Below are 24960 nucleotides of genomic sequence, written 5' to 3' on the forward strand. Positions count from 1 at the left end.
CTTTGAAACATGCAGCACATCAGAATCAGAACAATCAGAAAGAGCTTGCCAAGTATGTATACACACAAGGAATTTGTCTGACAGGAGCTTCCAGTGCAGAAGAAAGCACAGACAGTGCACACATACATAGGAATTAGGGAATAAAATGGAATATAACAATATTATTTAAAAAAAAAAAAAAATAATAATATAATACAATACAGCAATAGAAATAGAGAATAGACAGATTTATGAATGTACATATATGGTATTTAAAAGTGTACAATTTGAGGTGCTATTTACAGATTCTGAGATATGTTCTGTACAAATGTACAGTTAATATTTAATTAAATAGCAGCTTTTTGCATTTTGATAATCGCAATATACAATATCTTGAGGCTGAAACCTTTTCTGTTAACAAAACATGTACCGTACAGTGAACATCACACAGTTCACCAATAGGAGCACACATGCCACATGTCACATCTAGCGACAGATGCAAATGAAATAGCAAAAATAAAAAAAATAAAACACAATTTCAGGCAAAAATGTTTGTTGGCCAAAATATACAAAACCTTGGTCATCTCTAGTGACTCATAGATTTCAAACATTCTCTTGTGTTATATTCCAAGCATTCTCTTAATTATTTTCCCTTATAATAAAAATGAACACATAATTGTCTCCCATAATGTGCAGACAGTACATCCCTAGCTATCCCCTGTTTATAGCAATGTTATACGCTATGGCATTGCTGAAACAAATTGTGATAGATCAGAGTCCAATAAGGTATTCCTGTTTGCTTTTTGTGCACAGTGAACATCATAAGGAGACACTACATTCCTGCACGTCTCAAATTAATCTCTTCACAACCTGTCACTTCACCCTTTCAAGCATTTTAGGTTGTTACACACACACACACAACTGCACCAGATTACACAAGTCTTAAGGGGCAGGACTGTGTGTGTGTGTGTGTGTGTGTGTGTGTGTGTGTGTGTGTGTGTGTGTGTGTGTGTGTGTGTGTGTGTGTGTGTGTGTGTGTGTGTGTGTGTGTGTGTGTGTGTGTGTGTGTGTGTGTGTGTGTGTGTGTGTGTGTGTGTGTGTGTATATAATCCAGTAGAGCTAATGCTTATACCATGACCAGATTAAACCCCTAACTGAGAGCAAGAAAGCAAAAGAGATGGCTGCATGTGGGTGGGTTAGTGTTGTGTGATAAACTGCTGTGGTCTCAGAGTTAAAGGTTAAGGTTTCTGAATAGGCTACTTTAAAATAGAAACTTCACATTTAACATTTCCTCAGCAAAACTTCACACCACAAACAAACACTCGATTTCTAACTATATTTTGTTGCATTACAACAAAATGTTTAACAAGTTAGTCTTAAAATGTCTACTTCTATAAATCACTATATAGGATATTTTATTAAAGAAAAGTGAAATAAATAAATAAATAAAAATAAAAAAAGCCAGTATACTGTATTAGAAGTGGTAAAATACTTGTCATGATAGTAGAGATGCACTGATATTAAAATTATGGCTGAAACTTATAAGTATTTTTGGTTGTACGTAGCTAATAACTGATAAAATTGCATACTATTTTGTCTAAATAAATTCAAAGAAATATTAATATTAACAACATAATGCACAGTATGAAAAATTAGATTTATCCTGAGATTTGATGATAACATTTAACAGTGTTAAATTATTTGTTTTTAATAATTAACTTTAAGTGAGCATTAGCTGAATTCAAATGTAAAAATAGGGAAATCAACATGAATTTATATTAGTGACAAAATAATTTCATAATTTCTTTGCATGTGAACACTTGATATTTGACAGCTTAACAGGATAGAGATGATCTTTCCTTCATTATGCTCAGAGATATTAGAAAAGCCTGAAGTGTTGACACTGAGGTAAAAGATAATCTAACTCAAACGCTTATAGACAGCACCATCAAAACAGTAAACAGCTAAGAGTTTCAGACAAGTAAATGTATAACACAAACAACATACACACATACACACACACACACACACACACACACACACACACACGAGTTGATCAGTGCTATGGAGTGGTGCTGGACTCAACACTGATTTGCATATACTGAGTTTAACAGGGCAGTATTGTTCATCTGCTGTAAAGATCCTTGTGAGAGATGCAAAGACTAACTCTTGTTTGCATGAGTTTTTTTTTCTGAGAATGACACACTGTTAAAAGCAAACTTAAAAGGAAGAAATCTGTTGTGTTGTCAGCTCAGTGGCACCAACCTCAATTTAAAGACTTCCAATTTATTAAAAAATACATATAGTATTTTATATATAATTTTGTTTGCACGTTTACATTTTTGTGTTCACCAGTTTTCAAACATGTAACCTTTTTTGACCAACACATTATTTATTTATTTATTTTTTTTTTTTTTTGATAAACTGGGGCCAATTAAATAAACTGCTTAGACTAGTCTTAAAAGTTAGTCATCTAATATTTTCTTTAAAACCGGACCTAACTTATTTATGTCAGTTACATAAAAGGTAGATTGATCTCATTTAAAATATGAAAAGTAAGATTAATTAGCCCTTGGCTAACTGCTAGTTGGTAAGACTAGTTCTTAAGACAGTGGCTATGCAACTGGCCCTTGATTAGAAAGATAAAAAATTGTAATACATACCATGTCAGATGTTTTGTTTTTTTGTTTTTTAAAACCCATCAACAGTAAGCCTTTACAGATGTGCTATACTACTTTAGAATATCAACAGTTTCACCACATTAAAACACATGCACACAAAACATTGTGTCACAGTCAAGATTAAAATGTGTTAAGAGTAAGCCATCTGAGCATGTCCAGATGCGAATGGCATGGCTCTACACAAAGTGTGTTAGACAGCATGAGCCATGGCTAGAAAACATACAGATGAGTGCAAGAACACTTCAGAAAGCAAAGAGACAAAGAGAAAGTATGAAGAAAGAGACTGCACAGATGTCAGAGTACATCAGATTACATCCAGCACAACAAGTGGGATTTACATTGATTAGGGGTGTGCAAAACTACAGATTTTTAAAATCAACTAGCCGGTGAGCTGTCTAGTTGACTAGCTGGTCTTAAGAAAACCCTGTATTATTAGGGTCCATCAGACACAAAAAGCTGCAGTGTGCAACAAAATAGATCAATATGGAGGGGTCTCAAAATGTGTTTTTAAAGTTGAACTATAAAAGCTGTCACTGGGGCAGTAATCTTTTAAAAGGTACACCTTTGTACCTTATTAACCCCTAAAGGATGCATATTTTGAAATGGTACCGCGCCCCAGAGACAGCTTTTGTACCTTTTTTTCTGAAAGTGTGGCTTAATATCTTAGACAAACAAAAGATAAAAAAGCAGACAGAACGCAGCCCTTGAATTTACAGATATTCAACAAATAACAAATACATAGTCTAAATATCTATAAACACACAGTGCACAAAATTATTAGCCTATACTATAAAGACTTTAAGCCAATAAATAGTATGCATTACAATGGGAAAACTGCTACTCTGACCGCAATATTCTTGAAATTTATTGTTGAAGGCAGTGAATTTGTTCCACAAGCAGAGTTTGATGGCTGTGGCACTGATGCCGAGTTTTGAAAAGGGATAAATTAAGGGAGACAATTTTTTTGAAGAGATTTCCATCTTTCCCAGAACGATCAAGTCTCATCCAACACACACTTATTAAAAAACTCCATCACAACACTTAAACACTTTAACTAGCGCTGGGTGTTATGACCAAAAACCTGTATCACGTTATTATTGAAGATTCTGGTGGTTTCACTGTATTTCATAGTATAATTTGTTCTTTGCATGACTGGATCTTTATCTTACTTTACTGTCAGGAGTACATAGAATATAAAAACACTGTAATGGCAAACAAAAATTTACTATCAAAGTCAGGGTAATCAAATCAATTAATAAAACATTCAATTTTGTTAATCTTTTAAATTGTGATTGTAATTATTCCTTTCATTTTTTGAAATACTGCACAAGAGGTTTACTGTTTAAATTAAAACATGGACAGAAAATTATGTGCTATTATGTGATTTTCGTTACAATTATTATTATTTTTAATTATTATTATTATTATTATTATTATTATCACTTTAAGAAGTCATTCTACTGTGCAACTAATATATTTCTTCAAGTTCTTCAAGACTTATTTGGGTGAGTTGTGAACCTTTGCGTTTTTGTGTGTATATATGGTAATATGATAGTTTTTATCAAATCAAATGGTGAAATGCTGGTGAAGTGAACCCTTAGAAGAGCTCTGCAGATGAAGTTGTATAGTGAAATGACAGAGGCTGAAAACACTGCAAGCGTCAGTCTGTGTAGTAGATCAAACTGCAGCACTCATTCATTTATGCAGGGACATACAGAAAATACAAACAATAGCAGTCTTTTGAGCTTTAATATTCATAGACACTAGTCCATATTTATTTTATTTACTGTACAGGCCTACTTTTGATTTATTCATCCAAAAATTGTTAAATTCTGTGACATTCTGCTTTATACGTTTCATCTATGACTGGATTCTGTGATTCTGACTGGGAAGTTAGTTGTGTGGGTTATTTATTGTTGTGTTATAAAGTTATAACCTTTAACAATGCAGTTAACAGAGGTCCCCTCTCAAAACACTCTACATAGTGCTCTTCATAGTCATTGAATAGATTTTCATAGAATAGAGAAAACATTTTTTTCAGCTATGCCCCGGTATGGTGGTATTTGAAAAATGCATACTGTACGCAAAATAACTGTTAAATTGAATAAACCAGCATTTCAAAGCTTAAAGAAAGCCTGTAGCAGGATATTCAGACACACACATGTGCAAACCAATTCAAAAAGTTAACTTTGTAATCTATTGTGAGTTGAGCTTCACTGTATGTGACTGCATGTGTGGGTGCATGTGTGTCTATCCATCGGGACTGTGAAGTCTCTGTGTGCAGCTGAATGTTCTGTTTTCCATTAGGGATTTTGTGTGATGTGTGTGAGATGTGTGCGATTATGACAGTGCTGTCCCTCTTGGGCTTTGCCCCAGACCATGGGAAAGAGGAAGCACTTACACTGTCTGCGGTCAGTTGTCTCCCCCTCATTCAATCACACACACACTACGGACACTGTAGTTGTGTTTATGGGTGATTAACAAATAAGATATGTGGTCTTGCTTTTTGGTGTCAACAACTGGAGCTGTCCCTGGAAATGTCCCCATTTTACAGCACATTCCACATACAACATGACCTGCAAGTTACCAAAGCAATTTGAAAAGTTATAATAAAAAGTTGTTTTAAAAAAATGTAATTACTGTATATAGTATATTCATTTTGTGAAAGTGAAAATATTAATGCAATAAGAAAAATGTTGGTAACACTTTACAATAAGGTTCATTAAACATATTAACTAACATTAACTATGAGCAACACATTTGTTACTGTATTTACTAATCTTCGTTAATGTTAGTTACAGTTGTTCGTTGTTTGTTCATATTACTTCAAAGTGCATTAAATAATGTTAACAAGATTTTAATAATGTAGTAAATGTTAAAATTAACATTAAAGATTAATAAATACTGTAGAAGTGCAGTTCATTATTAGTTCATGTTAACTAATGTGGTTAACTAATGAAACTTATTGTAATGTGTTACCAAAATGTTAAAAATATTTTTTAATACAGTTGTTTCATTATTATATGTTCTCATATTTATTTAATATTTGTAATGCGTTTTTGTAAAATCATAATTTTGCTCTAATATTATACTGTTTTGATCTGTTTGCCATTTGCAATGGTTACTACTCAATTCTTCACTGTGTGATCTGTATTAAAACCAGTATGACCCACGACCATCATAATAATTATTCATTATAATAATAGTACTACAAATAGAATAATTATTAATTACAATAATAGTGTATATAACAGTAATATTAATAATAATAATAGTTTATACAACACAATTAAAAAATAAAAACATACAAAATTAGACATAGATAACTAAAATTCATTCATAGATAACTACGAACTAAATATTCCAATGTCCATTTCAGAAATCTCCTCATCACCCTGTCATTCCACATCCTGTATCAGTGTGTAAATAACTATGAAATGTGAATGTAGGTTGTGCTCATGGTTATTTACATACTGTAGTTCACTTTTTGACCAATCGGCAAAACTCGGTAGTGAAAACATTTTCAGCAACATAAAAAGTGCAATGGTCATTTACTGTTGATGTACTGTATAAATGAATGTACTGCTTTTCAAATGTAAAACCTGACTAAAACTTTCACACTTATCACATGCCTTAAAGTTTACCATAGCTCACCACAGACATGACAGAATGAAGGAGAGAGGGATAGAGAAGGGCCAAAAGAGAGGGGCAGGAGACAGAGTCGTTTCAGCTTGAGTAAACATTTACATGAGAGCACAGAGGCAGTTTTGGGATATAACATGCCTCTGTGTCACATACTCACAGTGGACCAGATTTACAATGTCACTTTGTTTGTAAAGTGACGGTCACACTTCTTAACACAAATGCATTAGATAATCCCACACCTGTATTTGTTAGGGAAATTGTGCTAACCTAACAGAGAAAAGGAGATGAGAGCAGGCCTTAGAAGCTGAAGGAAAGGTTACACAGAAATGTTGACTAATAGATACACGCACACATGCACATTTTTTAAGAGGAAAAAGGAAAGCTGAGATGCAAGCTAGCAGAGCCACACTGATGAGATTAACACCTACTTTTGGTTGTTGGTTTTAGCTGTCTGTGGTTTCATACAAACACTCATCTGCAGCAGTCGCTTTCTGGTGACCATGACTGCATTCTGTCTTGTTGTTGCAGGCCATTATACATGTGAAGCTCTGACCTTGCCTCTGTCTCAACATCACAGTTCAACTCTGTGAAGTGTGTGCTACAAAAATAACCCCTTGTGTGTGCTTAAGGGCTGCTGTGTCCCTTTTATAAAAATCCCTTTGTGAATTTCAGTAAAACTACATTCATTGAAAAACTCAATTCAGTGTGTTTCAGAGTGGATGAGTCAGATGCGACCTCTTCTCTAATACCTCGGTGGTGTCGATCACTGCAGGGCGCTTAGGTTACAACTGAATTTGTGAACAAATAAGACCAGAGTCTGCCCACAATTTCTATTCTCTTACTGATGGCATATAATAAAAGGTGTGAAATGTTGTTTTCATTTTCAAAGTATATATGTCCTAATCATACACCTCCATCCTGATTTATTTTGGCTTTTCTGCAAATCGACTTTTCCACGGCTAATCGGATATTTCCAACATGTGTGGGTAAATATAAAGCTTTGAAGCTGGTTTCTGGTTTGGCATGTCTTCACTTCTTCTGCTGAAATGCAGGATATGTGATTAGCATAGATACAATACCTATTAATTTGGCAAACAACACTTTCAGACATATTTTTATGCATAATTTGTCATAATGCACATACATCCCCAGCAGTTCTAACAAAGCCTGTTAATTATACAGAAACTCAAAACAATCCTGTTCATGAAGCTTGTGTCCCCGCAACGGATGTGTATGTCTGCATGGCGACTGAGAATCAAAATGAATAGGGATAGAATATTTCACTCTAGTATAGATGCCTCAAAATCTCCTTTACATCACTACATAATAGAACTGCACGAATATTCATTAAAAGATTGCGATCTCGAATTGTGAACCCCCGCGTGATCTTAAGCCTAAATGACAACAATTCGCCTGTGTCTTTCACCAAAATCTTACCGGAACATTCAAATCTGCATTTGTGTGTTATGAAACAGCTTCACAAACAGTGTTTTTAACCACACAGTATCATTATTTCTCTTACAAAGATTCAAATTATAACAGAAGTACTGGGATAAAAGTTTATAGTTTGGATATAAACAGTAATGTCTACAGTAGAAATCAATAGAGCAAATCACCCTTTGAAAGTAAATTGGTGCATCAAATAATGATTGTATCAATTACATTATTACACCACTAGGTGGGGACAAGTTCAATTATTTGTCTTTGAACATGATTATTCCAGTACTGTGAAACAATTGAAGTCTTTATGAGTGAGTCATTGAATCATTCATTCAAACAGAATTTAAAATAATAATAATAATAATAATTCAAACTAATTAAACCTTTTTAAAATAGACTGCTGCAGTTAAAAAATCTTTCAAAACCTCTAGTAAATTACATTATTTTGTTTAGTAATCTGCTTCTCAATGTATCAAGAATCGTGCAGAATACCCAACATACAAAACCAGATGTTGACTGTTTAGGGGTCACATCCAGGGCTTGACATTAACTTTTTTAGGGCCCTATGATTTCTGTGATGCAGAAAACGCGGACCCAATCGTAGAATACAGTCATAAAAACGGAATTTACTGTATAACGCGGAATGTCACAGAATTTCTCAAATTTTTCATTAATAAAAATAGTAGGTCAGTACACTTAAATTAAATCGCCATATAGGCTAGTGTCTGTGAATATTAAACTGCAAAAAGACTATTTAAATATGAACCCTGCATGTTCTGCATGTCTCTGTGTGAATGGCGCAGACGCGTGGTTTCATTTCCCTCATACACCGAATCACGCATGACGATCGCAGTGTTTTTCAGCCTCTGCTGCCTCACTATATGAGGACATAAATGCAACTCCATCTCCAGAGCTGCTTTGAGAATCATTTCATGAGCATTTTACCCTTTTGAGAAAAACTATCGTCATATCATAAACACACAGAAACTTAAAGCAACCTGTCAAAATAAAAGTTCTGTTTAACAAAGAAATAGTGACAGAAATATTACTGTTGTACAGCAGAATTTAGTTACACCTCAATGTAATAATAATACGAACTAACAATAATAATAATGATAATACATTTTTAAGGAATAATCAATTTTTCTTTCATGTTTTAATTTTAACAGTAAAGCTCTGGTTGTGCAGCAATTTGTCTGACAAAAAAAGTTTAATTTTATATGATTAAAAGATAAATTATTATTTCTGCCTTCATTTGATTGCCAGAAATTTTAAATTAGAATACACAACACAGAATTTCCAGAAAAAAAAAACTTAAAAACAGAGAAAACAGAATTTAGTACAAATAAAATGGAATTTGAGAGAGAAAAAAAAAACATTTCATAGGGCCCTAAAAAATTAAGTTTTTGTTAAACTTTTAATAAATTGTTGTTAAACTGTATAAGTTTCATTATTTCAATTAGACATGCTTTTTGATTACTAAAATTTAATTTAACCATTAAAATGGAGTCCAAAAAAATTTAAAAAGGGGGGGAAAAAACAGAATCCAGAAAAATAAAACCGGAGAAAACGGAATTTGGGAAAAATAAAATGGATTTCATAGGACCCTACTTTTTTGCTCACCAGCCACTGTGGCTAGTGGTTTTGACATCAATATCATAGGCAAAAAAAAATTGCAATAAAGATATTTTTTAATATCATCTCATAATTTGGTAGCAGGTTTATTAAGCTGCTGTCACTTTAAGACCTGACACATGGATCCATTATACTGTTACACGTTTTCTTTCTCAACCATTTACATTCACTTAAAACATAGCTAACTGTTTAGGTGAATCCTCGCAAAGAACAGCATTTTGACATTATTTTGAGTGTATTTGACTGTTTAAGCGCAAGCGGCTTTCTGTGTGTGCACTTTGGGTGTGATTTTTGGATGTGCGCACTTTGGGCATTAAGCTCAATACACCCAATCCCATGCTGAAATTCAAGCCCTGTAACACCAACAATATTCATCCATAGGAAATGAAACAAGTGAGCTGGTATCATCTATTCTGCAGAAAATGAGTATTGGAAGATATGTGCAGATATTTCAGTATCAATATGTATAGAAGAATCATTATTTTTGACAACACTACACTGCACTAAATAGTTTATTATTTCAAATGCCTTTTTAAAAGACTACAATTGAAAATGTATATTTTAAATATAAAATACATAACACATAACACGTAACATGTAAAAGTGGCTAGTAGGGGTGACCGCGTTACACACCACTGCTGAAATCCACCCACATTTGGCGGGTTGGCGAGTGTTAATGTTAAGCCCTGGTCACATCCCATAAATAATGCAATTAACACTGCATTTAACTCATTTGTAAGTGTGTTTAGCAGTTATGGAGATACATTATAGCCATTTCTTTTTCTAGAAATTCTTTCTTGTTAAAAAAAACAAACAAACTAACATTTAATAGCAAATATTCTTCACATATATAATTTAATTAATTTTACATAAAGTAATTTTATATTATAAAAAAATAATAAATTATATATAAATTAATGAATTATTTTTACATATAAATATATATAATTTTGGGTCATTAAAAATGTTGGCATGGCAAACAACTGGCCTGACACATCAAACACTAAAAAAATCCTTATTGTTAAACCCTGTGACAAGTTTTAGGCATTATACTCGTATGATTAATTGCTTTAGTTTGTCCTCAATTATAACCCGATATGGACTGAAAAGCATCTGATAAATTAATTGATTCATAGTAAACATCTTGGGTAAATTTCTAAATCAGTATATATTTTTATAATAGTTTGATTTGTTCAAATAAAATATTAGTAGAGATGTTAACATACAAACACTAATGAACATTTCAAAATGTTCTGCTTTTGCTTTTAAAAAAAAACATGAACATGAAAACATGTCTAGAAAATGTAATGTCATGTCACATCACAGTTTGAGTTTATAAAACATGAAACTCACTAATCCTGTACTTTGAGTAGCCGAGCATATGTGCAGTAAGTTTTGCTGTCACAATGTCTCAATTCTTAACGCTGTCTGAGCTACTGTTCCTTTCTCTCATTTCTTCCCATGTTGTCACTGTTCATTCATTTAGTCTGCTCTCATTTCCTTGACTTCTTTAGGAAAACTTTCCAGATTTTAACTTTCCAGGTTTTTTTGGTTTGGTTTGGTTTGGTTTTATCAACTATCAGCTATTTGAATCTTACCCTAAACCATGGTAAGATTCCAATAAAATCTTAACAGATTCACTTGCCTAACTTGCATATAGCTATGACTATATTCAGAGCCTCTAGTACCACATTGCTTAAAATGTACAAAAGATCAGCAATTTAGGCTTCAGACATGGCTCATGCAATCAGAATTTATGGTCAGAGTTACCTTTTTTCTAAATAAATATTGAGTGTGCGATGAGAAGCTTGTGCATATAAATATTTGAGTTCTCTCTTTGTCAGCATGGTAGAAATTACACTGTATCTCTCTCTCTCACACACACACAGAAAGAGGCCTATAAGCAAAGCAGTTTAATCATTTGCTTGACTCTGTTAAAACCATTTACTTTATTTTTATACCAAGGTGTCTTATTAACATACACAAACAAGTGTACAGAACTAGTGCACTATTTTTAGAGTTTCACTGTCAGAGCTCTGGTAACAACAGCAGCCTGTGATATCCTCTTTTCACTATGAGACAAATATAATACCGATTTCAACACCTGGCTTTGTACAGTTACAAACCACAAGGCAATACAACATAATGCTATATACAGCAGCAACAGTTGATGACCGAATAAGACAGACAGCAATGAGATTAGAGTCACTATAACTAAGCTGCAGATGATTTGCCAGACAACATGAGAATCACCAGATTCGGTCTAATACACCTCACATGTCTAACTCTCAGTCTGAAGGACACAGCACTGCACTCTTAACTCTAGAGATCAACAAAACCTCAAGCTCTCAAAAGAGAATAGAGAAATGTACAACCTGATTGACGAGTCAAAATCATCCAAATATCTTCTCCTTTCCTCACCAGATAACTTTTACAGAATGCAAGACAGGGGAAAAGAATAAGAGAGAGAAAGAGGAGAATGGAAACAGAAAGAAGGTTGACTGGGGATGGGGAAATAGAGAGCATGCAGTCTGTCCTAAGAGAGTGGGAGGGTCAAAAAGTGAGCGTGTGAGAGAGAAAGAGAGGAGGGGGATCACAGACAGCAGCATGATCCTACCGATGAAGCACGCTTCCTCTGACGCAAGCACACCATATATGTAGAACAAAGTCAACAAAAAACTTGAAAACATTTGCTCAGTTTGAACATGTTGACATGTACATACAGCAGATGTAAATATGTACACAAACACGGCTAGAAATGATTACTGTGTAAATAAATTCAGCAAGTTGTGTTCAGCAAACTGTAATTCTGTAACTTAATGGGATAGATCAGCCAAAAATTAATATTCCTCCATTCCAAACCTGCATTAATATTTTTTTCTGTGAAAGATACATTGGAAAGCACTGCGGTCCAAACAACATTAGGAACCCTTTGCCTTTCAATGCATGGACAAAAAAAAATAAATACTTCTGACATTTTTCAGAAACATTCTTCTTTTGTGTTGCAAAGATGAAAGAAAGCCCTAATTCAATAATTCAGTTAACTTTCAATAATGGTTTTAAAGGTGAAGTGTGTCATTTCTGCACCAAACGTATTGCCAAATTAAAGACCAAAACACTTCTGTTGGTTGGACAACAGCATTGGACGGATTGATTAAACCAACAAAGTTCTGAAAGTGCCTCAAAGCTTTTACACTTTCGGGTGGAACCTATCAACTTATTACTACTTATATATTGTCTCTGCAGGTTAAGCTCTGACAGCAAGAAAAAAAAGACCCCCCAATTACCACAGACTGCCAGTTTTAACAACTAACATCCTCTCGACTCCCCCACCAACCCGAGAGCAAGGTTACTATTTTACACACAAATGAGCACCCAGTTTCCTATGGGGAGGACATCAACCACAAACATCCTCAAGCCAGCTATATATATGTGTCTGAGCGTGTGTGTGCATGCGTACATGGGTACACATGTTTGTGCTGGGGAAAAGGGTGTATGCCTCTGTGGCAGTCTCTTAACTCAGATGTGACAGCGAGACGGCAACTGTCCCTTTGATCACAGTGTGATGCCACTGCCGCAAACAGTATGTGTGTGCGTCAGGACGCTGCCCGTGTGGTTGGACCGCAACAGCTTTTTTGTCTTATAATGACTGACAGTCCTATCTCAGACAGAGCAGTTTACTGCATCTAACACACACAAAAACAAAAAAAGCAGCCATGCTCTAAGTTTCAGTTTTTGTTTCCAAAAATGTACAAGAAGCCTGTCAAGAAACTGAAATTTGTCAAGAAAGAAAGAAAGACATCTTATACTATGTTGCAGATCAATTTGACCTATTTTGATTTTTTTTTTTTAGTTTTAACCTGTAATGTTTTTCTTTTAGAGTTGTCAACACTTTAATGGAATGTGCGTGCAAAATGTCAGCTCCTGAAACAAAAACTAAACTACCCTCTGAGGGTATTTACATTCATGTATTTGGCAGACACTGAAGAACTTTCTTTGAAGGCATATATATCATGCATGTTTAGTTTGCTGGGAATCAATACAAACTGGGGAATTGTATTGAATACAATTAGGGTAAGTTTGGCTTCCGCCATAAAAAAAGTACCCAGATGTTTAACATAATACAAGGGATGCTGTGAGCTATGAGTAATTGGGGGCAGAAACTAAAAAAAACGTTTACTGAAACAGCCGCACATGCATTCACTCACTGTACACTTCCTTCCCCCACACCTGAACCCACACCAACACTTATTCACCCTGACTCTGTCTTTATGCATGTGCACACACAAACAGAGTTTGTTCTATGCAGATGCTTTTGATGAACTACGCGTCTGCCTCCGCCATATATGGTAAAGGTGCTGCTCAGAGTATTTGTGGCTGCTACACTACTGCTACATTGTTACACTGCTCAACAGACACGAATTAGACAAGGTTGTTTGTTAGTCTTGATAGTTCAAGACAGAAGGATTTTACATTAGCATTTCACAAACCAGACAAGGGGATTATATTTAGAACTCCATCTCTGAGTGCAGGAGTGGGAGGAATGAGAGGGAGCGTGAGTCACCATGCAAACAAGTAACAGAAGCTGCGTGTATATTGTTTTGTCATGTGTGAACTGAACGTGCCGTCTCAGAAGCCGCTTACACCTTTTGCTGCTTCTGTCTGGGTGTCAGGCTCATAATCATCTGCGCTACAGCCTAAGACCAGCTGTCAGTCATATTTCCTCTGACAGCCCAATCTTCATATGCCATCTAATCAGCAGTTCTCCTCCTGCACACACCCTTGTATGAGCAAACAGGTTGTCGCAGATTTTAAGAAAGGGAGGCATCTGCTGGTCAGAAGCAGGCATTACAGGCATAATAGTGTGTAGTCTTGAAGTTTCAATTCAATGTGCATCATTCTGTTCCTGTGCACTCAGATATCAAACTCTTCTCAAAATGATAATCTCTAGATGCCGAGTTCTCAAAAGCATTTCAAATATGCATTAAACTGATCAAAAGTGACAGTAAAGTCACTTACACTATACAATTACACTATACAATTCTATATCAAATAAATGTTGATCTTATGAATTTTCTATTCAAAAAAATCCTGAAAAAACATCCACAAAAATATTAGGAGCACCAAATCAGCATATTTCTGAAGGATCATGTGAAACTAAAGAGAAAACGGTTATATTAAATTGTAATAATATCTCACAATATCATTGTTTTTAATGCATTTGATCAAATAAAAGCATCCTTGGTGAGACTTCTTTCAAAAACATTTATACCACCCCCAAACCACTTCAGTTCTGCTAGCATGTATCCTCCAGTAGATGGCAGCAAACCACAATGTAATGTAATAATGTAGTGCAACAGGACAATGCCCTGGAAATCTGTATTGATCACCAGTCCTGTTTAGTATATTTACCAAACTATCCAAATGTGAACATAACATAGACCTCTACTGTTTTCATGAAACCTTATAGTAACCTTAAAGGGTTAGTTCACCCAAAAATGAAAATTGTGTCATTAATTACTCCCCCTCATGTCGTTTCGCACCCGTAAGACCTTTGTTCATATTCGTAACACAAATTAAGATATTTTTGATTATATCCAAGAGGTTAATGACTTCTCGATAGACACCAATTTAACCAACACTTTTTTAAGGTCAAGAAAGGTACTGAAGACATTGTTAAAACAGTCGATGTGACTGCAGTGGTTCAAACTTAATTAATCTTCTAATTTCTGTTTTTTGGGAAAGAACATTACTCTAACCAACATCTACCTTCTCTTATGCTGCTTCAACACGACACATAAATAAGCTAACACGCACATATACACAACCTCTGGAGCAGCATGGTGCTTCTTGCTACAACTTTAGGAGAATGCTAATGTAACCAGCATGTATGCTTAAACAGCAAACATGTAAACCTGAAAACAGACCTCTTATTCAGCTCCTCAGTCAAATTAGTTGAATGTGAATGAAAGAGAGAACCAGACATACAGAGATGCCAGAGTCTCCATGGCCATGTAATGGAAGCTAACATGCTGTTAAAAAGCAGCATCTTTCATGACTGTTCTAAGATCAGCAATCTCAACGGCTCAGCAAATTCTAACTGACAGCTGTCATCAGAGCTTTTAGCAAATGTGCAGCTGAAATTCATCCTCCTCTGATTATAACCAAGATAATGGTAGATATTGATCACCCTGTTTCTGTCAGGTTACATCAAAAGACACAACCCATCTTACAAATAACACTTAACAGGCCATAACCAGCATCCCTGCTTCATCTTTGAGATAGTAATGAGATTTTAAACATGGCCAATAGATAGCATGAAGAAAAACTACCCCTCTTTTTTATCCATCTCCTTTTTCCCCAACAGCAGCAAGAATAGTCACAGTATCATGGTTAACGGGAACAAAACAAATCCATCTGTGAAAAATAATGAGGTATGTAAAAAAGGGACACTGCACACACAAAAAGACAAATGCAGACACAAAATGACAGGACTTTCAAGAGTCTAAGCCCTGAAAAATCAGATTATTTTTGGTTATTTTGGTGTCCCTTTATCTTTGACCGGTTACCACTGAATAAGACACGGATGGATAGACATGGAGAGACAGAGAAATTGTGACAGGAGAATATAGTGGCTGGTGACCTTATTGTGAGTATCACTGTGTGTGTGTGTGTGTGTGTGTGTGTGTGTGTGTGTGTGTGTGTGTGTGTGTGTGTGTGTGTGTGTGTGTGTGTGTGTGTGTGTGTGTGTGTGTGTGTGTGTGTGTGTGTGTGTGTGTGTGTGTGTGTGTGTGTGTGTGTGTGTGTGTGTGTGTGTGTGTGTGTTAATGGGGAAAAAGATCAGAGGCTGTTGCAGTGGCAGATGGCTGATATTCCCAGTGGAAGAGCAGTGATGTCAAAAACACCAGTAGTTTGGCCGATATATTGTGTGTGTACTGATACAGTATACACACACACACATACACACACACACACACACACACACACACACACACACACACACACACACACACACACACACACACACGTATATATATATACACACACGCACGGCTGGATAAATGTCCAAATATTTAATCTGTATATATGCAGCCTAACATGCAGTAATTCAAACAACAATATTGACTAGAAAAAGCAAAAACAACTTAAAGCTCATAATTAATGTCTTTTTTCTTTATTCCTGTTTACTTCATTAAGTTCACAGGTTTGAGGTCAGTAAGGTTTTTAATTGTTTTTGAAAGTCTCTTATGCTCACGAAGGCTGCGTTTATTTAATCAAAAATACAGAAAATCATATTTCAGAATATTTTAAATTATAATTTAATCCTGTGATGGCAAAGCTGAATTTTCAGCATCATTACTGATCCTTCAGAAATCATTCTAATATGCTGATTTGCTGCTCAGGACATTTCTTATCACAGTTGAAAACAATTGTGTGTCATTTGTTTTTTCAGGATTCTTTGATAAATAGAAAGTTTAAAAGAACAGCATTTATTTGAAACAAATCTTTTAACATTATACATGTCTTTAGTGTAACTTTTGATCAATTTAATGCATCCTTGCTGTTTTCAATAGCAAATTCGTTTTTGCTGTGATATAATAGCGTGGAGAATTGTGCAATTTCACTGCTATTGGCAATTTGACCGCTACTGAAAGTTTGATATTATGAGAACTCTGTGGTTGGGTGAAAAGGTGGAATAAATATTAATGCGGACAGGCACTTTACTCCTGATGCAAACACAAGATCTTCCTTTTATTTAGACTGTGTCAACAGAACAGATCCTTTCAAACAGACATGGATATTTACCTATGACAGATGATTTAGCCACTCAGAAAACCAGAGGCTGGTGGTACTCCAGTACAGGTTTGAGAACCACTGCTCTAGAGTATCACACATTAGTAGGAGGAGGTATTTATTTTTACACATGATGGAGAGGTAGAAAATGTTGTCATTAATGACAAGGCACACCTCTTCTTACCTTCTGCTTAAACCAACACAGGTGTGCTCAAACACACAACACACAAAAAGACATTAATGCATGACTGTGTGCATATGGATCTTAACTCATCTACACCCTTTAGATGAATAGGATGTATGTCACGGATGTTATACACTCTAAAAATGTTTGGTTAAAAACAACCCAAGTTGGGTTGAAAATGGACAAACCCAGCAATTGGGTTGTTTTAACCCAGTGGTTGGGTTAAATGTTTGCCCAACCTGCTGGGTAGTTTTATTTAACCCAACTACTGATTAAAAATGACTATATGTCTGTCTTAAAATTAATCCAAAATAGGTGAGAAATTAAAAATCAGACACATAATTACTAGAGGCAACAATAATAATCAAAAGGTGTACATTTATTAATAAGCAATTTAATAAATGTTTATTGTTTATTATTCATTATCCTATTAATAAATGCTCATTTAATAAACATATTAATAAATGTTAATTTCCAGCATATTTTGGGTTCAATTTAAGCAAGCAATAAAGTAATTTTTATACAACAGTTGAGTTAAATAAAACTACCCAGCACGTTGGGCAAACATTTAACCCAACTACTGGGTTAAAGCAACCTAATTGCTGGGTTTGTCCATTTTCAACCCAACTTAACCCAGCATTTTTTAGAGTGTATGCATGGGACATTCTGCACATAATAAGAGTAAACTACCAATACAGCTCAAAAAAGCATTTCCTTGCTTCTACTGAAAGGAAACACATAAAAAAAGAATAAAAGATATTCTCAAATATATCATATATAATTTTTATGATCAACAACAACAACAACAACAACAACAACAAATTAGAAAATGTAAAATAGAAGCATTTTCGGAAGAGAATTGAGCAACACAGTAAATTTTGTCACACCAAGCAATCACATGGCTTGGAATAGTTGGAACAGTAGTCATCTAGACCACTTTTATGATACTTTTTATAGAACTTTTGTATCTTTTTTGAAGCTCGAGTTTCCTTTTATTGTTATTAAAATTTAAATCAGTTAATGATTAAAATATTGTTGTCAACTAGATACTTGGCATGATAGGTTCATAGGTTCTGTTAGGCTTCTGCTTGAATCATTGTAAATCATGACAAAGAACATTATCCTATTTAGAGCAATATATTTAATCACTTCAATCAAATAAACAGGTTAAAAGAGAGTGGTAGCAAGAAAATGAGATCAGAGAACTGTGAACAGAAAAACTCAGTTTGAGCCCAAACCTCCGCTCTTTTAAGCTATAGACATCCACCCACCCACCTTTACACACATGAAAACGCACAAAGCTCTACTATAAAACACAAATGGTGAACAATGATTTACTTCCTCAGTCAGCTCATAGATCAGAACTTCCTTGATGTGTGTGTAGCATTTTTCTTTTGTGTGCGTTTAGCCGATGCTTTAGTTCATCAGTTTAACACTGAGCAATAAAAAAATCATAAAGCACTTCATATCTAATCTAAATCAGGCAGTGCAGGTTTTGGTTTAGTCAATCCATTATCCTAGAGCTCCAGTAATTTATAACAGAATCATTAATACATGCTTTACTGGCTGCATGTTTAACTCTCACCATCTGACTATTTTTTTCAGAGTAATAGCCTTGTGGGCAGTGCTCTGACATGTGGAGCAGTAGCAATTTCGAGTCCTAGCTTGAGGTCCTTTCCTGATCCTGTTCACCTCTCCCATTGCTTCCTGTCTCCTCTACTGTCTTCCTGTTCTATAAAACAAAGCCAAAGAAGAGACAAATGCCACTAAAAATTGGTTTTGGCAAGTACAAAATACTTTTTAAGACTGAAGACTTCACTTAAAGCTAATTGATGGAGAATTACTGAGCAGGATTTGTGCACAGATCTCCATGTTACCAGTACAAGATCCTGGTATAAGCGATATCGGCAGTCGCCTATGGCGGCAGTGTTCTCTGGGACGCCCACACATACATACAGTGAGATGCACACGCCTCTTCTCACACTCAACCGTGGCACCGTTTCACAGCGTTGCGCCCACTATCTGTTCCACCCCTTTCAGTGCACATGAATTGTGACCTAGTAGGTAACTTTTTCCGAGCGGCACCCAGCACTATGCTTCTACGCCTCCTCTCGCTTCAGCTGCTGTATGGTGCTGTCTGCAGCAAAGAAAAAGAGAAGCGGCCTGCTATAAAAGCTTGTTTCTTTACAAGCTAAAAATCAATACGGTTAGTCTACTAAAATGTTTCCACTTATAATACAGTTGCAATTTATTATTATATATTTATATTTTATTTTTAAATTGATGATTTATTTATTAACAAATATAGTGTATTGGTGATTTTTAATTCATTTGCACTACTGTTCAAAAGTCTGGGATCAGTAGGACATTTATGTTGCAAAATATGTCTACAGTACTTCAAACAAATGATGTTCTTTAGAACTTTCATTTATATATAAATTAATGCAGCCTTGTGAGTATAACTCTTTCAAAAAAATCTTACCGACCACAAACTTTCTTCATTTTTTTAAGGCTTCTGTGGTGCACCTCGTTCCTGATCTCCACTAGTGCACAATACGAGTTAGGATTGCTATTGGAGAGCAGTATGGCTCTGATATCATGCTGCATCCCTGTTCAACACTGACCGATTAACTGTCTTCCTTTATTAGTTTCACTTTATCTCGCTCTGCTGAAAGAAAAGACACATCACTGCAGCCCATAGTGTTTGCGCATCCAACTGCCATGCTATATATCAGGCACACAAATCTGTTGAGCTAGCTTACACATACACATTTACACACACCACACAGACACACATTTGCAAGACATGGCTATTAATAGACACAAACACACGCTGACTCTAAATGAACTGACAAAACCCTTCCTCCGCTCTCCTTCACTCCGTCTCTCTCAGTTTGCAGAGAGAGGCAGGTCGTGAGGTGCTGACAGATGGATGCTCAGTTCTGTGGCTTCTGCTGCAGTTCTGAATGGGCCATCATTCAGGGAAGCACAGAGAGAGAGAGAGAAGAGCACACAGAGAGGACAAAGGGCAGATCATCTTCTGTTCTGCACTGACCACTACACTCATCTGTCATATCTGCAATCTGAACACTGTTCTCAGTCCAGCTTTAAGAATACAGAGTTCCTCTGCTCAAATGAGCAACTGAATGTGCTGTCAAACAGGAATCTGTAGCTATAATGCGACAAATGATTTCAAGTGCGTTTTCTGTCCATCTTGTCCTGCCTTCCCACTTCCTTTCCCATCTCTCACTCCGTACTCATCACAAGCACACAAAAATGAAAAGGTTCTCCTGAAGAATTGCACAGGAAAACAGATAAAAATCATGCTGGATTCACTCTCCTAATTTGTTCATCCATCTCTCTGGTATTTTGCACTGTAAAGAAAAAAAAAAAAAAAAAAAAAATCAAGAAATTTAAAAGAATGTGTTGTGACGGCAAAACATCATTGCTCCCATCAAGATCAAACTGCCTACACTGCAAACAAAGTAGACTGCACTGATGATTATGGTTCTTTCTTGATTATATCTAGAAAACTATGTCATGACACTCACTTGTGATGTAGATTGTGCTAACATAGTGTTCTGTGAAAACACTTTTATTGACAACTTAATAAATGAAGCGCCTTATTTTTAATGAAACATGCATAAGTGTCATAGCATAAATCAGTGGCATGTAGGAGAAGAACTAAAATAGGTGCCAGATCCAGTTCTGGAGGTGGTGGATCTGGTTTGTTCTGGCACAAATTTAATCCTGCCTGTTTGACACAGCTATAGGCCAAATGAATCACAGCTGCATATAGCAGGTAACATATGACATTTAAAAATGTACATGAATTTGTCTTGAACTCTTCAGTTTGATATAGACAGATTGATTTATTTGATATAAATCAGTCTAAATACTGCCCAGTTGCTCAATTTAAGACATTGGCCAAGTACACAATGTAAAATTTTAGGAGTGAAAAACTCCTTTAAATACGAGAGTGAGACCCCTAAATTATTGTTCTGCGTGTACGGAACATGATTCATTTGCGAAATTATGATGACTGACACTGTGGAAACCATAGCAAATTTCTGGCATCTCACGTTTAATAGTCCACTGTTTTTGACCAAAATAATACTAAAGCAACCAAAGACATTTTAGGCAATTTTAACAAAACCACCATTAACAAAGGTGTTTAGTTTATGTTTGCAAGGCTGCTTTGCTGAGCGCTCTTTTGCAGTGTTGATATGTTCACTTATTATAAGCATTTTGGGCTTGTTTGGGTTTGGCTCATAAAGCAATCAAGTTCATGGAGTTATTAAACTGGGTCGGTGTGGGTGGTGATATTTAGGGGCCAAGCACAGAAGGTCTGTAGACACTTATTGTCCCGGTTAATGTTCTTATTATTGTTATTCCTCTGCTATTGAGTATATGGCAGCACAAAGATCAGCTTGCAAGAAAGTTATGAAATTTTGCCAGAATATTGTGAAACCAATAAAGGACAGTCTCATCATGAGTCTCTATCTAAATGGGCAGTTTGCCCAAAAATCTTAAAACTGGTCTCTTTTGATTCAGTGCAGTATACAGAGTTGAAAGATACCCAATTGTTCCATATCGTCCATTTTGAATTTTGGCATATGAATTTTGGCGTATTATGTATTTTACGATCGTATTAACGTATTACTACAAAACTCAGCATGGGTAATCGGGACCATGCCCTGAAGGTACTCATCAAGTTGTGAGGCACTGCCAACTTGTGGTCAAAAATTCTAATGAAATTTTTAAAAAATGCTTTTGATTAATTTTAATGAAACAAGTCTTGAAATATTCCTTGAGTCATACTGAGAACAACTACCAATTATGCCATATTTGGTCAAAACTGTTGTCTGCCATTTTGAATTTGGTGAAAACCTACTTTTTCAAACCCCTCCTAGACCATTGGTCCAATTTTCACCAAAATCGCCTAAGATCATCTTCACACCATGCAGGCAAAAAGCTTTTTTATTGACCAATTCGTTCTCAAATACCGCATCAATGAATTTGATGGCATAAAGCCAAAATGATTTTGAGGCTGTAACTCTGCAGTGCTTTAGCATATTTACACCAAACTTTGTATGTGTCATAGTCACCTCACACTGACTACACAACATCAATTTTGTAACAGCACCATCTAATGGTCAAAAGTGACAAGCAATTAATTATTAAGTAATTAATTAATTACAAGTAATTATTACTAGTGATATTTGTCATTTTTTTAGTCGTTTTGCCTAAAATAATCTAAAAATGTCTTTAATTACTCATTGTTGTGGTTGGTCTGATGCTCCCAGCAATTCTTGCATGACTCATAATCTCTGCCTTTTTTGTGCTTGGCCCCGTTAATTGCTGCTTGCTGCTATATTTTGGTCTTATTTTCATGCACAGCCACTATCAGCGCAGTCATTGAGTTCTGTAACATACTGTATTATGCATATTTCTGTGACTTTATTACATCAGCATGGGGCTGATGTGCACTTCAAAACACAAAGTGCATACTGCGCTTCTGCTCACACAGCTGAGCCACATTTGTCCAAGATGCCGTTTGGTGGCATCGGACGTGTTTTGGTGGTTTAAATCAATGCTCACGACTTGCGCGAGTGCTTTTACTGTAAATTAGGCAAGCGCTCATAATAGAAGTGACGCGCATGCGGTGCAGTGCACTCGTTTTTCCAGGCGCGCTATAAGCCACAGCGAGATGAAAACATCAACTTTTCAGAATGCCGCAAGCGCACCGCAGGTCATGTGACCAGGACCAAACGATGAGCTTTGGCCTTTCCATAACAACATCGAAAGGTCAGCCAAACAGCTGATCATAGCTGTACAGGGCGGGTTTATCAATTCAATTCAATTTCACTTTACTGTTGGAATTTCTTCCAAAAATTGTCTCGCATCCAACAGCGTTTACTGTCTCACATTAATTCACATCTATACACATCCACATCAAATAATAAGACACTACAATAGACACTGATAAAAAAAAAGAAAAATATTTCTAATTTCCATAAATATATCTAGTAGTAGAGCTAACGCAAGGACTAGAAATTAATTTTTCTTTTGCTGAAACTTCCTCGTCATCGTGGAGAGCACAGCTCACGGTTGCATAGCAAAGACAGATGCCATGGGAGCGAAAGCACTTTGGCGCGGCCGCTATGTGACGCGATATGTGAATGGCCCCTTAGAACTGCAACTTTTTCTTTGCATATCAGACAGGTAGCAACTAGAGAATAATAATAATAATAATAATAATAATAATAATAATTTAGTGGGCTGGATTATGTTTTATTTTTGAGATCAGTAGCGGGCCGGGTGGAGGGGGCCGTAAATGGCTTGCAGGCCGGCTTGTTCTTGTTTTGTTTTGTTTTTTCTAGCAAGATCTGGCAACACTGTTAGATGATCTTTTGAGTTGAGAGTTTATCAAACTAAGCATTGACAATAGCTCAAGCACCTTTAACCCTGGTAGGTGGAAATTTATATTCTAACCCTTTAATAATCCAATTTCGCTTCTCTATTTGCGATTATATCATTTAAGCCGCTAAACTCCAAGAAAGTTTTCAGTTCAATGCTCCAGTAAGCGAATTCATTCAAACAATGAGTCCCAACAATGCGTGAGTCCATTATAAACAATTGTATGTCCGGGTATGTGCGCTCTTGATGCACTGAACACACATTGTATTTATGCACAGACGCATTGCAGTACAGTCACATTGTTTTCATACAGATTCATAATGTTTGGATTTGTCATGTGTATGTTGCTGTGTTTAGCATTTCTGAATGGATCCATGTACTGTAGAAGGAAAATGCAGTCAGGTCATTGTGGTTGGTTTAGGGTTCTTGTTTTGTTTTTTTTGTTTGTTTTTTGGCATCTCTGTGTGGTTCTGTTCGGTATCTGAACAGTAAACAAGCACTGTGAATTCTGAAAGTTTTTTTTCTGCAATGTTTTTTTTTCATGGGTGGTTTGGTGTTGGTGGGCTGGGAAAATAAATCGATACATCGCGAATTGAGAAATGATTCTGGATCGATTCTGAGATTTTCTGAATGCATCATGATTCTCTCGATTCTGAACGCAATCTATTCAGAGTTTTTATTAACAGCAGATGGCACTGCGTGTTTTATAAACAGCTGTACTATGCTTGCTTTCAATTCGTTTACACACACACCACTTGTCTTGAACCTTCTGTAAAATAATCATTCATAAAGTTTGAAAAGGTTGAAGCGAATTACAAGGGTGTTTGCAGTGGGATGTTTACATTAATCTCATGTCAGTGTTAATTTTGGCAGCCATTTTTGATTTAGTCTTAGTCTTTATCTTAAGACAAAAATGCTCCTTAGTCTTAGTCACATTTTAGTCATATAAGTCTTTCATATTTTAGTCTAGTTTTCTACGAAAAGTCATCACATTTTTGTCAAGTCTTAGTCATTACTTTTAGTCAAACTACAGTTACCAACATTAATTTTTATAGCTATTTTATATGTAGTCTTTAGACAAAATAGTCATAATTTTCTCTTTAGACCAATTCATTTAAGTTTATAAAAAATTTGAATCAAGGTAACAGGCTGTATTGACATTGCACTCTTATCAGTAGCACT

At 35.6% G+C, this 24960-nt stretch overlaps 1 protein-coding gene across 14 annotated transcripts in view; it reads right to left on the reverse strand.

Moving 5' to 3' along the window:
- dgkza (diacylglycerol kinase, zeta a) overlaps positions 1-24960 on the reverse strand; it is a 116624-nt gene that overhangs the window by 60411 nt on the left and 31253 nt on the right. For 3 of the 14 annotated variants that reach the window (XM_067402213.1, XM_067402214.1, XM_067402211.1), the window contains exon 1: positions 11756-11972. The exons of 5 other annotated variants lie outside the window; for them this stretch is intronic. The gene's annotated coding sequence lies outside the window, so the exon portion shown is untranslated. Of the gene's footprint in view, positions 1-11755; positions 11982-24960 lie in introns of those variants that run through there. 6 more of the 14 variants (XM_067402210.1, XM_067402212.1, XM_067402209.1 and 3 more) reach the window with 6 other exon arrangements.

The sequence above is a fragment of the Chanodichthys erythropterus genome, chromosome 11 (genome assembly GCF_024489055.1).
Source record: "Chanodichthys erythropterus isolate Z2021 chromosome 11, ASM2448905v1, whole genome shotgun sequence".
In the NCBI taxonomy this organism is placed as follows: Eukaryota; Metazoa; Chordata; class Actinopteri; order Cypriniformes; family Xenocyprididae; genus Chanodichthys; species Chanodichthys erythropterus.